The sequence below is a fragment of the Scyliorhinus canicula genome, chromosome 17 (assembly GCF_902713615.1).
Source record: "Scyliorhinus canicula chromosome 17, sScyCan1.1, whole genome shotgun sequence".
NCBI classification, from domain to species: domain Eukaryota; kingdom Metazoa; phylum Chordata; class Chondrichthyes; order Carcharhiniformes; family Scyliorhinidae; genus Scyliorhinus; species Scyliorhinus canicula.
In genome coordinates, this window is record NC_052162.1 from 118271938 (window position 1) to 118285759 (window position 13822).

The window sequence follows — 13822 nt, forward strand, 5'->3', positions numbered from 1 at the left end:
AGGATATCAGAAGAGGAGGTTTTGGAGACAGAAATCTCAAATGAATCGTCACTTTAAGAGTCTCTCAATTCATCGGGGCCTGAATATCATCGGCCTTTGAATCTAGAAGGAGAAATGTTTCTCTATCTTGTCTGCTTCAAAAGATTTTAAAAATCAGTGTGACTGGAAAAGCACCAAGACACACACATACCCGAATGAGAGTGTTCCAGTGCATGGACTGTGGAAAGAGCTTTAACCGGTTTCACAGACTGAAAACACGTTGCATAATTTACAGCGAGGAGAGAATGTACCAGTATTCTGTGTGCACATGATCGTCAAACCTGGAGAAACACAAGAACACCCGCACCATGGAAAAACCATGGAAATGTGGGGACTGTGGAAAGGGATTCACAGCGCTGTACGAGCTGGAAAGGCACATACTCAGTCACACTGGAGAGAGGCCATTCATCTGTTGTGAGTGTGGGATGGATTCACTCGGTTAGCCCACCTGCAGACACATCAGAGAGTACACACCAGGGAGAGGCCATTCACCTGCTCTCAGTGTGGGATGGGATTCACTCAGTTATCTCACCTGCTGCAACACCATGTAACTCACACCAGTGAGAGACCCTTTAAATGCTCTGACTGCGGGAGTAGTTTCAAAAGCTCTCGTGTACTGATGATCCACCAGCGCATTCACACTGAGGAGAGACCATTCAGCTGCCCTCACTGCACAAAGAGGTTTAGAACATCATCCGACTTGATGAGACACCAGCGAGTTCACACTGGGGAAAGGCCGTTCACCTGCTCTGAGTGTGGGAAGGGATTCACTCGGTTATCCCACTTGCTGCAACACAATGTCACTCACACCAATGAGAGACCCTTTAAATGCTCTGACTGTGGGAGTGGTTTCAAAAGCTCTCGGGCTCTAATGATCCACCAGCGCATTCACACTGAGGAGAGACCGTTTGGCTGCTCTTACTGCACAAAGAGCTTTCGAACATCATCCACATTGCAGAGACATGAGCGAGTTCACACCGGGGAGAGGCCGTTCACCTGTCTTGACTGTGGGAAGAGATTCAGTGATTCATCTGCCCTGTTAATACACCAGCGAGTCCATACTGGAAAGAGGTAATTCACCTGCTCTGAGTGTGGGAAAGGATTCACTCAGTCATGCAACCTGCTGAGACACCAACGAATTCACAAGTAATGACGGGGGTTAGATTCTGCTGTTAATCACATCCAGTACTGAACCGTGTTGATTCTGATCCATGGTGAAGTGGGAGGGTCAGAGGGTTTCTTTCTGCTGGACTGCCCATGACTTTGCTTCCAGTGGGCTGATGCTCTTTGAGCCTGGGAGAGCACATTTCCACTGAAATGATCCACAAAAGCTGATGAAGGACTTTTGTTTTATCCTGGATAGTAAATAATGTTTTTCCTACCACTACAAGTAGATCGAAAATAAATACATTTGTCTCTGTTCCATTGAGTCTACAGCACAAGGCCAGGCCAGTCGGCTCAATTGGTCTCTGTCAGTATTTATGCTCCACATGAGCCTCCACCCACCCCTCTTCATCTCACCCCATCAGCATATCCTTCTATTCCTTTCTCCCTCATGTATGTATCTAGCTTCCCTTTCAATGTATTCATGCTGTTCACCTCAACCACTCACTGTGGGAGTGAGTTCCACATTCTCACCACTCGCTGGGCAAAGAGGTTTCTCATTAAATTCCTATTGGATTATTGAACTCCTTCATCATCTTAAAGACGTCCATCAGGTCACCCTTCAGTCTTCTCTTTTCTGGAGAAATGCAACCCCAACCTTTTCTGAGGGTGAAATTCTCACACTTCTGGGATTAATCTTGTGAATCTTTGTTGCACCTTCTCCAGTGCCTCTATTTCCTTTTTCTAAACGGAGATGACAAATGTTGACAGAGCTCCCAGTGTAGTCTAACCCTGGCTCTGGAAGGAGGCCATACAGCCCATCAATTCCCTGTTGGCTCTGGAACAAACCGGTCAGTCCCAGTGTCCTGTTGTATCCCTGTAGCCCTGCAATTTAGTTCCTTCAATGTCAATCCAATTTCTGTTTGAAATCCTCCATTGTCTTCATTTCCACCCACCTCACAGGCAGCGAGATCCAGATCATTACCTGCATCAAAATATTCCCCCTCACATGTCTCCCCCCACATCTCTTACCCAAAACCTGTCAGATTCCTGGGGACTCCCTACTTCAGGTTTTCTTGCTAATTAGCGAACATAAATTAAATTCTATGACTGGCTGTGGATTTATTTTGAATTTGATTGTTACACTTCTCCTGTTTTTATTCCTGTTGTGATTACGCTCTGGGTAAGGATGGTTGACAGGTGACAGGATGGGAAATTGTGGTTTGGGTCTTCACTGACCAAATGTTTTATTGACCTGAAAGGTGTAAAAGGGACCAAACTCCAGCAGAAATCGAGCAGAGCTGAGAACAGACCACTTGCTGTGTGGGAACAGGGGAAAAAACAGCTCCCAGAGGACAGAGAAAACAAGAGTGCCTGGAATGCTAGACAACACCTGGGTGTCAAGGCCACCATGTTTTCACTGCTTGGCATGGGAATGCTGACTCCCTGTACCGGGGACGGAGCATGGGGAAGACAATTGTTTGAGAGTTTGACGTGGCTTGGGCGGGTACAGATGGTTCAATGACAGGCTTTGTAATTGGTCCATGTGCAAGGAATCTTTTTTAAATCCTTGTCTAATCCACGTCTCCCTATTACTGTCTTGCTGGATGCTGCACCATTGCAGATTCTGGGTTTGAACAACAGACTTTGGCAACCCCCCGGCTGCAAGCTGTTAGTTGAACTGGCCAAAGGGATTCCCCTCTGTGCTGTATGGTAGGGTCCCGTGATGTAATTTTGATGGACTTGGCTAGCAGTCAATCAGCTCTTCTAAAATTCTGAGATTTACCCCATTCTTCATTCTGATTGGTGGAACCGTTCAGAAACTTCTGAAGGGAACGTTGGGAGAAGAAGCAATTCCCATTTTAATTCACTTCTATTTAGACCTAGAAGGCAGCACACAGCAAGTCTGGACTCTCTCTATTACCTCTCTGCCTGGTGATTTAAAATGCTTCCAGCCAGCCTGTGAACGTTCCACTGGAAGCTAAAGCAGATTCTCTCTCAGCTGAGGGCTTGTGACCAAATACCTTCCTCTTTCTGCACAACCTGGGAGCTGTTGGCAAGTTGTCATCTCTGTTCTGATGAGGCAACTGTGAAACCAGAGCTCTGAGTTTTCTCTCACCTGTTGGACTCCTCCTGAGGGTTCCGGATAAATCCATTTAAAACTCTCATGTTGTGAACTTCAGTGAGGCTGGTTGTCCATCTGGTGGTCCATCAATGACCCTGACTCCACCACTCCCTGGGGAAGAGAGATTCACAGACCCATAGACCTCAGGGGAAAGAAATATCCTCATCTGCGTCTTCAATGGGAACCCCTTTTAAATGTAGTTCGAGTCTTTGCTACAAGGGGAAACATCCTCTCCGCATTCTCTCTGTCAATTCCACTCAGGATTTCACGTGTTTCAATAAGATCATCTCTCATTGTTCTAAACTGCAATGGATATAGTCCCAACCTGTCAAACCTTTCCTCAGAGGATAACCCCCTCATTCCAGGAATCCGGAGAGTCAACCTCCTCTGAACTGCTTCTAATGCAACTATCTCATTTCTGAAATCAGAAGACCCAATCTGTACACAGTGCTCTAAATATGGTCTTACCAAGGCCCTGTGCAACTGCAGCAAAACATCCCGACTTTTATATTCCAGTCCCTTTGCAACAAATGACAATATTCCATTATCCTTCCTGATCACTTACTGTACCTGCAAACTAACTTCTTGAGGTTCCTCTATCAGGACATCCAGATCCCTCTGCACCTCGGAGTTCGGCAATCTCTCTCCAATTAAATAATGTTCCGTTTTATTTATTTATTTATTTTTAAATTTAGAGTACCCAATTCATTTTTTCCAATTAAGGGGCAATTTAGAGTGGCCAATCTACCTATCTAGCACATCTTTGGGTTGTGGGGGTGAAACCCACGCAGACACGGGAAGAATGTGCAAACTCCACACAGACAGTGACCCAGGGCCGGGATTCGAACCCGGGTCCTCAGCGCCGAAGGCAGCAATGCTAACCACTGTGCCACCGTGCTGCCCTTGTTCCGTTTTATTTAACCCTTTTTGCTAAAGTGGGCACATCCACATTTTCCCACGTTATGCTCTGTCAATGTGTTCCCACTCACTTAATCTGTTTGTTGTCCTTTGCAGACCCCTTCACAAATTACTTTCTGAACGATCTTTGTGTCATCAGAAAATTTAACTGCCATACATTCAATCCCATCATCCAACTCATTAATATAGATTTTAAATAGTTGAGGGCCCAGCACTGATCCTTGTGACACTCAACTTGTCACATCTTACCAACCCAAACGGAACCCAATTAGGCCCCTTCTCTGCTTCCTGTTAGCTAACCAACCCTCTATCCATGCTGAAATGTTGCTGCTCCCCCCCCCCCTCCCCTCCCACCATGAGCTCTTACTATGTGTAATAACCTTTGATGTGGCATCCTGGGGAATACCTTCTGGAAACCTAGATAAACAACATCTACAGGTTCCCCTTTATTGACTTCCTGAAAAAGATTCAATAAATTAGTCAATCCCGATTTTCAAACATTGTCCCAAAAGAAAACTAAAATCTCCTCTGCCCCTCTGGCTCCTTTGCCAATTAGCTTAAGAGACTCACTTTTGCTTAATGAGCCTGTGAACCTCTTTCACCACTTTCCCCAAAGTGAATGAATTTAAGCAGAAAAATAACAAAAATCAAATATTTTCAATGAAACAAGTTTATTAATCAAATTGAACATGGTTTTATTTAAAAATATCGGAACATTACTTGCAGATCAAAGACAACCAGAGGATAAGAATAACCATGAAAGGATGTTCACAATATTTGGGACCCAAATGTTTCTCTTTGGTTCCTCTGTAGCCTGTTCCCGTGACTCCCCACTTTGGACACAGGAGCACTGAACCCCGGGTTCGAGACACCATCAGCGCTGATTATCACCATCCATTGATTTCCCAGTCATTCCTCTATTAGTGTGACACCCATGGCAGATTCCCAACTGAGGCACAGGCCCTGTTCTTCTCAGCTACATTCAGCCCTCAGCTCAGTTGCCTCGCTGTCATTGACACGATCAATAACGAGACAGAAAGGTGCCCGAGGCTCAAATGGAAGTCAAAACATGTGGATTGGGATCTCTGTAAAGATCAGTAACTTCAAAACAAAAATCAAATCCCCAGTCAACAAATTAAAGGATCACATGACAGGACATAAGGTTTTATAACTTTTACTGCAACAAACGAGAAGCAACATTAACTAAATATTACTTTTGTAGGAAACCTACACCTTTAAAGTATCAGTGCAAAGTGATTATTCATTCCCGAGGGTTCAGTTCTTTTCCTTTCCCAATTTGGTAGCTGTTAACTGTTGAACTATCTTTCACGGTGAAAGATTGGCTAGTGAGCAGAAATCTGAGACTAGCATAAATAGGTAATTTTCAGGTTGGCAAGATGTAACAAATGGTGTGTCACAGGGATCAGTGCTGGGGAGCCAATCTTTTACAATTTATATCAATGACTTGGATGATGGGTCTGAAGGTATGATTGTTGAGTTTGCTGATGATGCAGGCAAAAAAGGAAAAGGAGGTGGTGTTGCACTGATAATAAGGGACGGCATCAGTACATTAATAAGGGAGGATCTCAGATCAGGAATACACAATGTGGAATCTGGGTGGAGCTAAGAAACAGCATGGGACGGGTTTGGTGCCAGAGGCACAGAGCTGCCTATTTACCCTGGCCACCCTGAGGAGGTTGTACAGTTGTTTACAGCACTGTTGGCCTGTCCGGACGGTGTTGCGCACGGAGGGTACAGCCTCTGCCACCTGCACCCAGGCACAATGAACGGTGGCAGCTGGCAGCCTCCTTCCCGGGCCGCGGTACAGGGTTGCCCACCTCTCCTCCACGGCGTCCAGCAGGGTCTGAAGCCCGGTGTCTGTAAAGCGGGGTGCCACTCTCCTCACTGCCACCTAGTTGGCTGGGATGGTGGGTGTGGAGTGAAGTGTGTTTCTGCAGCTTGTCAGCCTCCTGGGCATCAATCGTGAATCCAGCAAATCCGGCACCGTTTCTCATTGGAATGGATTGTGTTCCATGTGGTGCCGGTGCCAGTCATTGAATCGGACCAGGTGCGGCGCCAGTTTTGTCATCATAGAACTCGCAAATCCTGCCCCGGCATCAACACTTAGTCTCAGGAATGGAGAATTCAGCCAAAGAAATCTCCAGAATTAGAGATCCAAGGGAGAATGAGGAATTAAGGATGACGAAGATGCTGCATTGGAAAAATTAATGGGATTGAATATTGATAAGTCCCCAGGGCTTGATATTCTACATCCCAGAGAGTTGAAAGAGGTTGCTATAGAGATTGCGGATACATTGGTGATCATCTTCCACAATTCTAGGTAAACAAAGGACAACCGAGTGTATAAATCACATAACTTTATTCCACAAGCAGTAAAACAGTTACCCTTAAATTATCCCACTAATTACAGGCCCAAGATTCTCAATAGTACCCGAGCCGATGGACTCATTCGAGCTGCGGGTTCGATTCTGTATCTCAATCTCCTCTGGGTCCTCTTCCGAGAAGATGGGTCTCGCCGCTGCTTCTTTCCGTCTCTGGTCAGTCGTCTCGATTACCTCTGCGTGGAGTCTTCACTGCTGGGCGGTCCGAGGGTTCGATCATTATACCCTTTCTGTGTCCTTCCAGAATGTTCTCTGACCCCAGCCGATGAGGTCACAGGGTGGGTGTGGCACCACCCAATGGAGTTACTAATGGCCACTCAGCAGGACACCGGGAATCTGTCCACCGGAGTCCATTTCCCGGTGCATTGTTTGTTATGTAACTTTGTCTATTCAAAACAATCAATCGATGAATAGAGCCAATTATCTCTTGATTGGTGATTGATAGAGCAGAGCAGCTCCAGACATGTGCTGGCAGCTTGTCGGAGTTCAGTGTATTCAGGCTGGTTGCTGGAGCTGCTGTGGCTCCATTTAAAATGGCCAATTTTTAATTTAAAGTGTCTGATTTTATCGAGCCTAAAATACAGGCCACTGCACATTTTACCAGAGGACTATCCTATGGTGAGACATTGGGGAAACTGGGCCTGTATTCACAGTTGTCTGTGCTAGATTGGGAAAATACAATAAAAGCTATGATGATAGACAGGCAATCACAAGTATTTGAGGAATTGTTACATATTTACATAAAATATAGACTCCCTTAATAAACAAAAATCCAACAGAAGTTTTGCAACCGTGGCTAATAAGCAAAGTTAAAGATTGCATTAGATCAAAGGAAGAGGTTCATAAAGTGGCCAAAATCGTAGTAAGCCTGAGGATTGGGAACTTGGTCCTCCTTTGCTGAAAACCAAACCAAGAGACTGATAAAGAAAGAGAAAATAGAATATGTGAGCAAACAGGCGAGAAACATAAAAACCGACAGGAAAAGCTCCTCTAGGAATGTGAAAAGGAAAAGATTAGCAAAGACCAATGTGGGTCCATTCCAGGCAGAGACAGGAGAGTTTATAATGGGGAATAAGGAAATGGCAGAGAAACTAAACAATGTGTGTCTGTCTTCACGGAGGAAGATACAGAAATTTCCCCCAAACATGAGAACACCAAGGGACTGGTGAGAATGAGGAACTGAAAGAGATTGGTAATCGTGAAAAACTAGTACTGGAGAAATTAGTGTGGTTGAAAGTTAATAAATGGTATTTTTTCCATGTAAGGAATGATCTGTCTGGACTGTACGTAGAACAATACTTTTCACTGTACCTCAGTAAAAGTGGCAATAAAGAAATAATTCAGAAATCTCCAAAAGCTGATGCTCTACATCCCAGAGTGTTGAAAGAGGCGGCTGGAGAGATAGTGGATACATTGGTGATCATCTTTCACAATTCTATAGATTGCAAGGTGGTAAATGTAAGCCCACTATTTAAGGAGGGAGAGAGGAAACAGGGAACCACAGACCACAGGGGATGGCAGGACTGTCCTATGAATAGAAATTAGGGAAACTGGGCCTGTATTCACTAGAGTTTTGAAGAATGAGAGGTGATCTCACCAAAACTTCTAAGATACTGAAAGGAATAGACAGGCAGATGCAGGTGAGATGTTTCCCCTGGTTGGAGAGTCTGGAACCAGGGGACACAATTTCAAAATAAGGGGGAAGCCACTTAGGGCCGGTCTCGGAGGAGACATTTCTTTACTCAGAGGGTTGTGAATCTTTGGAATTCTCTACCCTAGAGGGCTGTGGGAGCTCAGTCATTGAGTGTGTTTAAAGCAGAGACTGACAGGTTTCTAACTACCAATAACACAGGGATATGGGGATAGTGTGGGGGAAAAGGCATTGAAGTGGATGATCAGCCATGATCGTATTGAATGGTGGAGCAGGCTCGACGGGCTGAATGGCCAACTCCTGCTCCTATGTTCCAATGATACAAAGATAGGTAGGAAAGTAAATTGTGAAGAGGACATAAGGAGGTTACAAAGGGATACAGATAGGTTAAGTGAATAGTGAAAAGATCTCCCCAATCGAGTATTATTTGGGAAAACATTATCCATTTTGGCAAAAAGAATAAAAAAGCTTATTATCTAAATGGTGAGAGATTGCAGAGCTCTGAGATTCAGAGGGATCTGGGTGTCCAAGAGCATGAATCACAAAAGGCGAGTATACAAGTACAGCAAGTAATTAGGAAAGCTAATAGAATGTTATTGTTTATTGTGAGGGGAATTGAATACAAAAGTAGGGAGGTTATGCTTCAGTTATGCAGGACATTGGTGAGACCACATCTGGAGCACTGTGTACAGTATTGCTCTCATTAAAGGCTGGACTTGTGTCCGGTGAAATTTAGGTGACTTGATTGAAGCTTAATCAATTTAGGTGACTTGATCCTGAGGGGCCTTGACCGGGTGGATGTGGAAAGGATATTTCCTCTTGTGGGAAAATCTAGAAATTGCAGTCACTTTAAAAGTAATAACTTGCCCATTTAAGGCAGAGGAGAACTTTTTCTCTCCAAGGGTTGAGAGTCTTTGGAACTCTCTTCCTCAAAGGGCAGTGGAAGCAGAGACTTTGAATATTTTTAAGGTAGTGCTGGATAAATTCTTCCAAGTAACAACATAGAACATAGAAAAATACAGCACAGAACAGACCCTTTGGCCCACGATGTTGTGCCGAACTTTTGTCCTAGATTCAGAACAAATTAATCTACACCCCATCATTCTACCGTAATCCATGTACCTATCCAATAGCAGCTTGAAGGTCCCTAATGTTTCCGACTCAACTACTTCCACAGGCAGTCCATTCCATGCCCCCACTATTCTCTGGGTAAAGAACCTACCTCTGACATCTCCCCTATATCTTCCACCATTCACCTTAAATTTATGTCCCCTTAGGTGAAAGGCTATCAGGGGATCAGTGGGAGGGTGGAGTTGAGGTTAAAGTCAGATCAGCCGTGAATTTATTGAATAGTGGAGCAGGCTCGAGGGGCCGAGTGGCCTACCCCTGCTCCTAATTCGTATGTTATCACATCCTTTATAAAAGATCGTAGCATTTTCCCGCCTACTGATGTCAGGCTAATGGGTCTGTGGTCCCCCGTTTTCTCTCTCCCTCCCTAAATAGTGGGGTTACATTTACCACCTTCCAATCTGCAGGAACCATTCCAGAATCTATAGAATTTTGAAAGATGATCACCAATGTATCCACAATCTCTACAGCCGCCTCTTTCAACACTCTGGGATGTAGAGCATTAGCTTTTGGGAATTTATTAACTTTGAACCGATACTACATTTTCACTAATACTAATCCTCGTGCTCACTGGACCCTTCGTTCTCTAGAGTAGTTTTTGGACAATTTCTGTATCTTCATCCGTGAAGACAGTTAGTTTCTCTGCCATTTCCTTATTCCCCATTATAAACTCTCCTGTCTCTGCCTGGAATGGACCCACATTGGCCTTTGCTAATCTTTTCCTTTTCACATTCCTGTAGAAGCTTTTCCAGTCAGTTTTTATGTTTCTCGCCAGTTTGCTCTCTATTCTATTTTCTCTTGATCAGTTTATTGGTCCTCCTTTGCTGAATTCTAAAACAAGTTCCCAGTCCTCAGGCTCACTACTATTTTTGCCACTTTATGAGCCTCTTCCTTTGATCTAATGGAATCTTTTCTTGTTCGCCGCGGTTGCATCACTTTTCTTGTCTCAGATTCCCTGAGAGAGAAAGAGAAGAGAGAACGAAATGCAGCCCTGGATGTAATTGAAGCAGAAACAATAACCGCAGAATCCATCACTGTGATCAATTGTGAACTTGTTGGTGTCTCAGCAGGGACGAGGAAACACAGAATCCCTTCCCACACTGAGAGCAGGTGAATGGCCTCTCCCCAGTGTGAACTCGCTGATGTGTCTGCAGGCTGCTAGACTGAGTGAATCCCTTCCCACACTGGGAGCAGGTGAACGGTCTCTCTCCAGTGTGAATTCGCTGGTGTGACTTCAGGCTGAATAACGCAGTGAATCCCTTTCCACACTGAGAGCAAATGAATGGCCTCTCACCGGTGTGAACTCGCTGGTGTTTCCTCAGATTGGATAACTCAGTGAATCCCATCCCACAATGAGAGCAGGTGAATGGCCTCTCCCCAGTGTGAATTCGCTGGTGTTTCCCGAGGTCGGGTAACTCAGTGAATCCCTTCCCACACTGAGAGCAGGTGAACGGCCTCTCCCCAGTGTGAAGGCGGCGGTGTGTCTGCAGACTGGATAAGCGAGTGAATCCCTTCGCACACTGAGAGCAGGTGAATGGCCTCTCCCCAGTGTGACTGCGTCGGTGAACTTCCAGCACAGATGGGACTCTGTATCCCTTCCCACAGTCCCCACATTTCCATCGTTTCTCCAGATTTTGTGTCTCCTCGTGTCTCTCCAGGTCAGACAATCCGTTGAAGCCTCGTCCACACACAGAACACGTGTACGGTCTCTCCCCGCTGTGAATGGTGTGATGTGTTTTCAGGCTGTGTAACTGGTTAAAGCTCTTTCCACAGTCAGTGCTCTGGAACACTCTCACTCGGGTGTGTGTGTCTCGGTGCTTTTCCAGTCACACTGACGTTTAAACTTTGTTGAAGTCAACAGGTCGGGCAAACATTTCTCATAGATTTAATGGTCGATGAACCGAGTGACTCTGTCAGATCCAGACGTGATGTTTGAGATTTCTGTCTGTAAATCCTCTCCTTTTAACATCCTGTAAAAGGGGTTTACAAAAGACATCACAGTCAGTACAGGATAGAAATTCAGAACAGATTATTTTAATATCTAAGGAACATTCTTTCCTCTCTCATTCCCCAAATCTGTAAATCTCCATCCCACACACTCTCCCTGCATTCTCACTCTGCTGTATCTAATATTCACCCTCCCAATTCTCCTGAAGGTGCTGATTCAGGCTGATTGACAGATCCATGCTCACTGCTTCCTGTCCTGATCACAGAGACCATAACAAATAGGAGCTGCAGTTGGCCATTCAGCCCATCAAGCCTACTCGACCATTCAATGAGATCATTGGCCGATCTACCTCAGCACCATTTTCCCACACTATTCCCCCATATCCTTCGATATCTTCAATATCGAGAAACTATCAATCTTGGCCATAAAATACTTGATGACGGAGGCTCCACAGTCCTCTGGAGTAGAGAATTCCAAAGCTTCACCACATTGACTTTAAATTAGTTGCTGGGGGGCAGTAGGGTAGCACAGTGGTTAGCATTGCTGCCCCTTAGCACCGAGGACCTGGGTTCAATCCTGGCCCCGGGTCACACTCCATGTCGAGTCTGCACATTCTCCCTGTGCCAGCATGGGTCTCACCCCCACAATGTAAAACGATGTGCAGAGTCGGTGAATTGGCCACACTAAATTGTCCCTTAATTGAAAAAAAAGAGTTGGTTACTCTAAAAAAAATTTTGAAGGACAAATAAGTTTCAGAGCCAGAGGTATAATTAAAGCATCATAAAAGGCGTGGGCTAATGGAATGTTGTTTGGATGAAGGGGATTCCCTGTAGAGTTAATTTGTTTCCAGCTTGGTAAGATGATGTCAGTACTGGGAGTATTCTTCGATTCAATTCGAATCAGCTCATCGCTCCATGGGAATCGGAAGACCGAAGAATAAGAACAACCACAAGCTATCAAGACAGAAGAAAAATCGTTCAGAGAGCTCCTGAAGTCTGATCAAGTAAAAGAGACTTTTAAATACAAAGTAATTTGTTAAGATTTTGTTAAAGCAAATAAAAGTAAGTGTGATTATAAATTAAAACCTGAAATAGTGGTTTATTTCAAATCTAAACCTGAAATAGTGGTTTACCCAGAAGACTCACCTATACATCCTCAGCAGATCCAGACCCTTAAAGGACATTGAGTGGTAAGTGAGTTAGAATTCTTTCTTGTAGATTTGGGATCCTATCATAACTTGAAATATAGTTTGAAATAGATTAGTTCCCATCTGGTATCAGCAATGGAGTCTAAGGGATAGAAGAACTTAGAGTGGCCAACTAGTTCAGAAGTTATAGGATAGAGTAATTCAGAAAGGATTAATATCTTTAGTCTCAATGAATGTTGAGCATAAAAATACAGTGTGGAGTTTGCACATTCTCCCCATGTCTGCGTGGGTTTTACCCCTGCAACATAAAGATGTGCAGGTTAGGTGGATTGGCCATGCTAAATTGCCCCTTAATTGTAAAAAAAAATAATTGAGTACTCTAAATTAAAAAAATAAATATTGAATACAGGAGTCGGGATGTCTTGTTGAAGTTGTACAAGACATTGGTAAGACAGCACATGGAATACTGTGTTCAGTTCTGGTCACCCGATTATGGGAAGGATATTGTTAAACTAGAAAGAGTGCAGAAGAGATTTACCATGGTGCTGCCAGGACTTGATGGTCTGAGTTATAAGGAGAGGCTGGGTGGGCTGGGACTTTTTCCCTGGAGTGTAGGAGGCTTCGGTGTGATCTTATAGAGGTCTATAAAATAATGAGAAGCATAGATAAGGTATATAGTCAACATCTTTTCCCTGAGGTAGAGGAGTCTAGAACTAGAGGGCATAGGTTTAAGGTGAGAGAAGAGAGATACAAAAGAGACCAGAGGGGAAATTTCTTCACACAGAGGGTGGTGAACATCTGGAACGGCTGCCAGAGGCAGTGGTAGAGGCGGGTACAATTTTGTCCTTTAAAAAGCAGTTAGACAGTTACATGGGCAGGGTGGGTATAGAGGGATATGGGCTAAATGCTGGCAAGTGGGACTAGCTTAGTGATAGAAACTGGGCGGCATGGACAAGCTGGGCCGAAGGGCCTGGTTCCAAGCTGTAAACATCTATAACTCCACCTGGAACAAAAAGAAACCTCACCTCAAGTTTGTTAAGCTCCAATCACCAGGAGCTAAGGGAGGGTTGGGTCTCCCAAAAATCAGGCTTCATCAATTGGCCTCTCATTTTTGGTTCATAAGGGATTGGGTTAGGATGGAGCCAACATTCATCTGGCTCAATACAGAAGCAGACCAGTCAGTTCTCCCTCTATCCAAAACTGGCATAGGCTGATTATGGAATGCATCTCCATGCAATTTATAATGTGTGAGTCATAGAATTTACAGTGCAGAAGGAGACCATTTGGCCCATCGAGTCTGCACCGGCTCCTGGAAAGAGCACCCCACTTAAGGCCACACCTCCACCCTCTCCCCGTAAAC

General features: G+C 44.6%; 1 pseudogene; it reads left to right on the plus strand.

Moving 5' to 3' along the window:
* Positions 1 to 496: 496 nt before the first annotated feature.
* Positions 497 to 13822, plus strand: part of LOC119951558 — a 66350-nt pseudogene continuing 53024 nt past the window's right edge.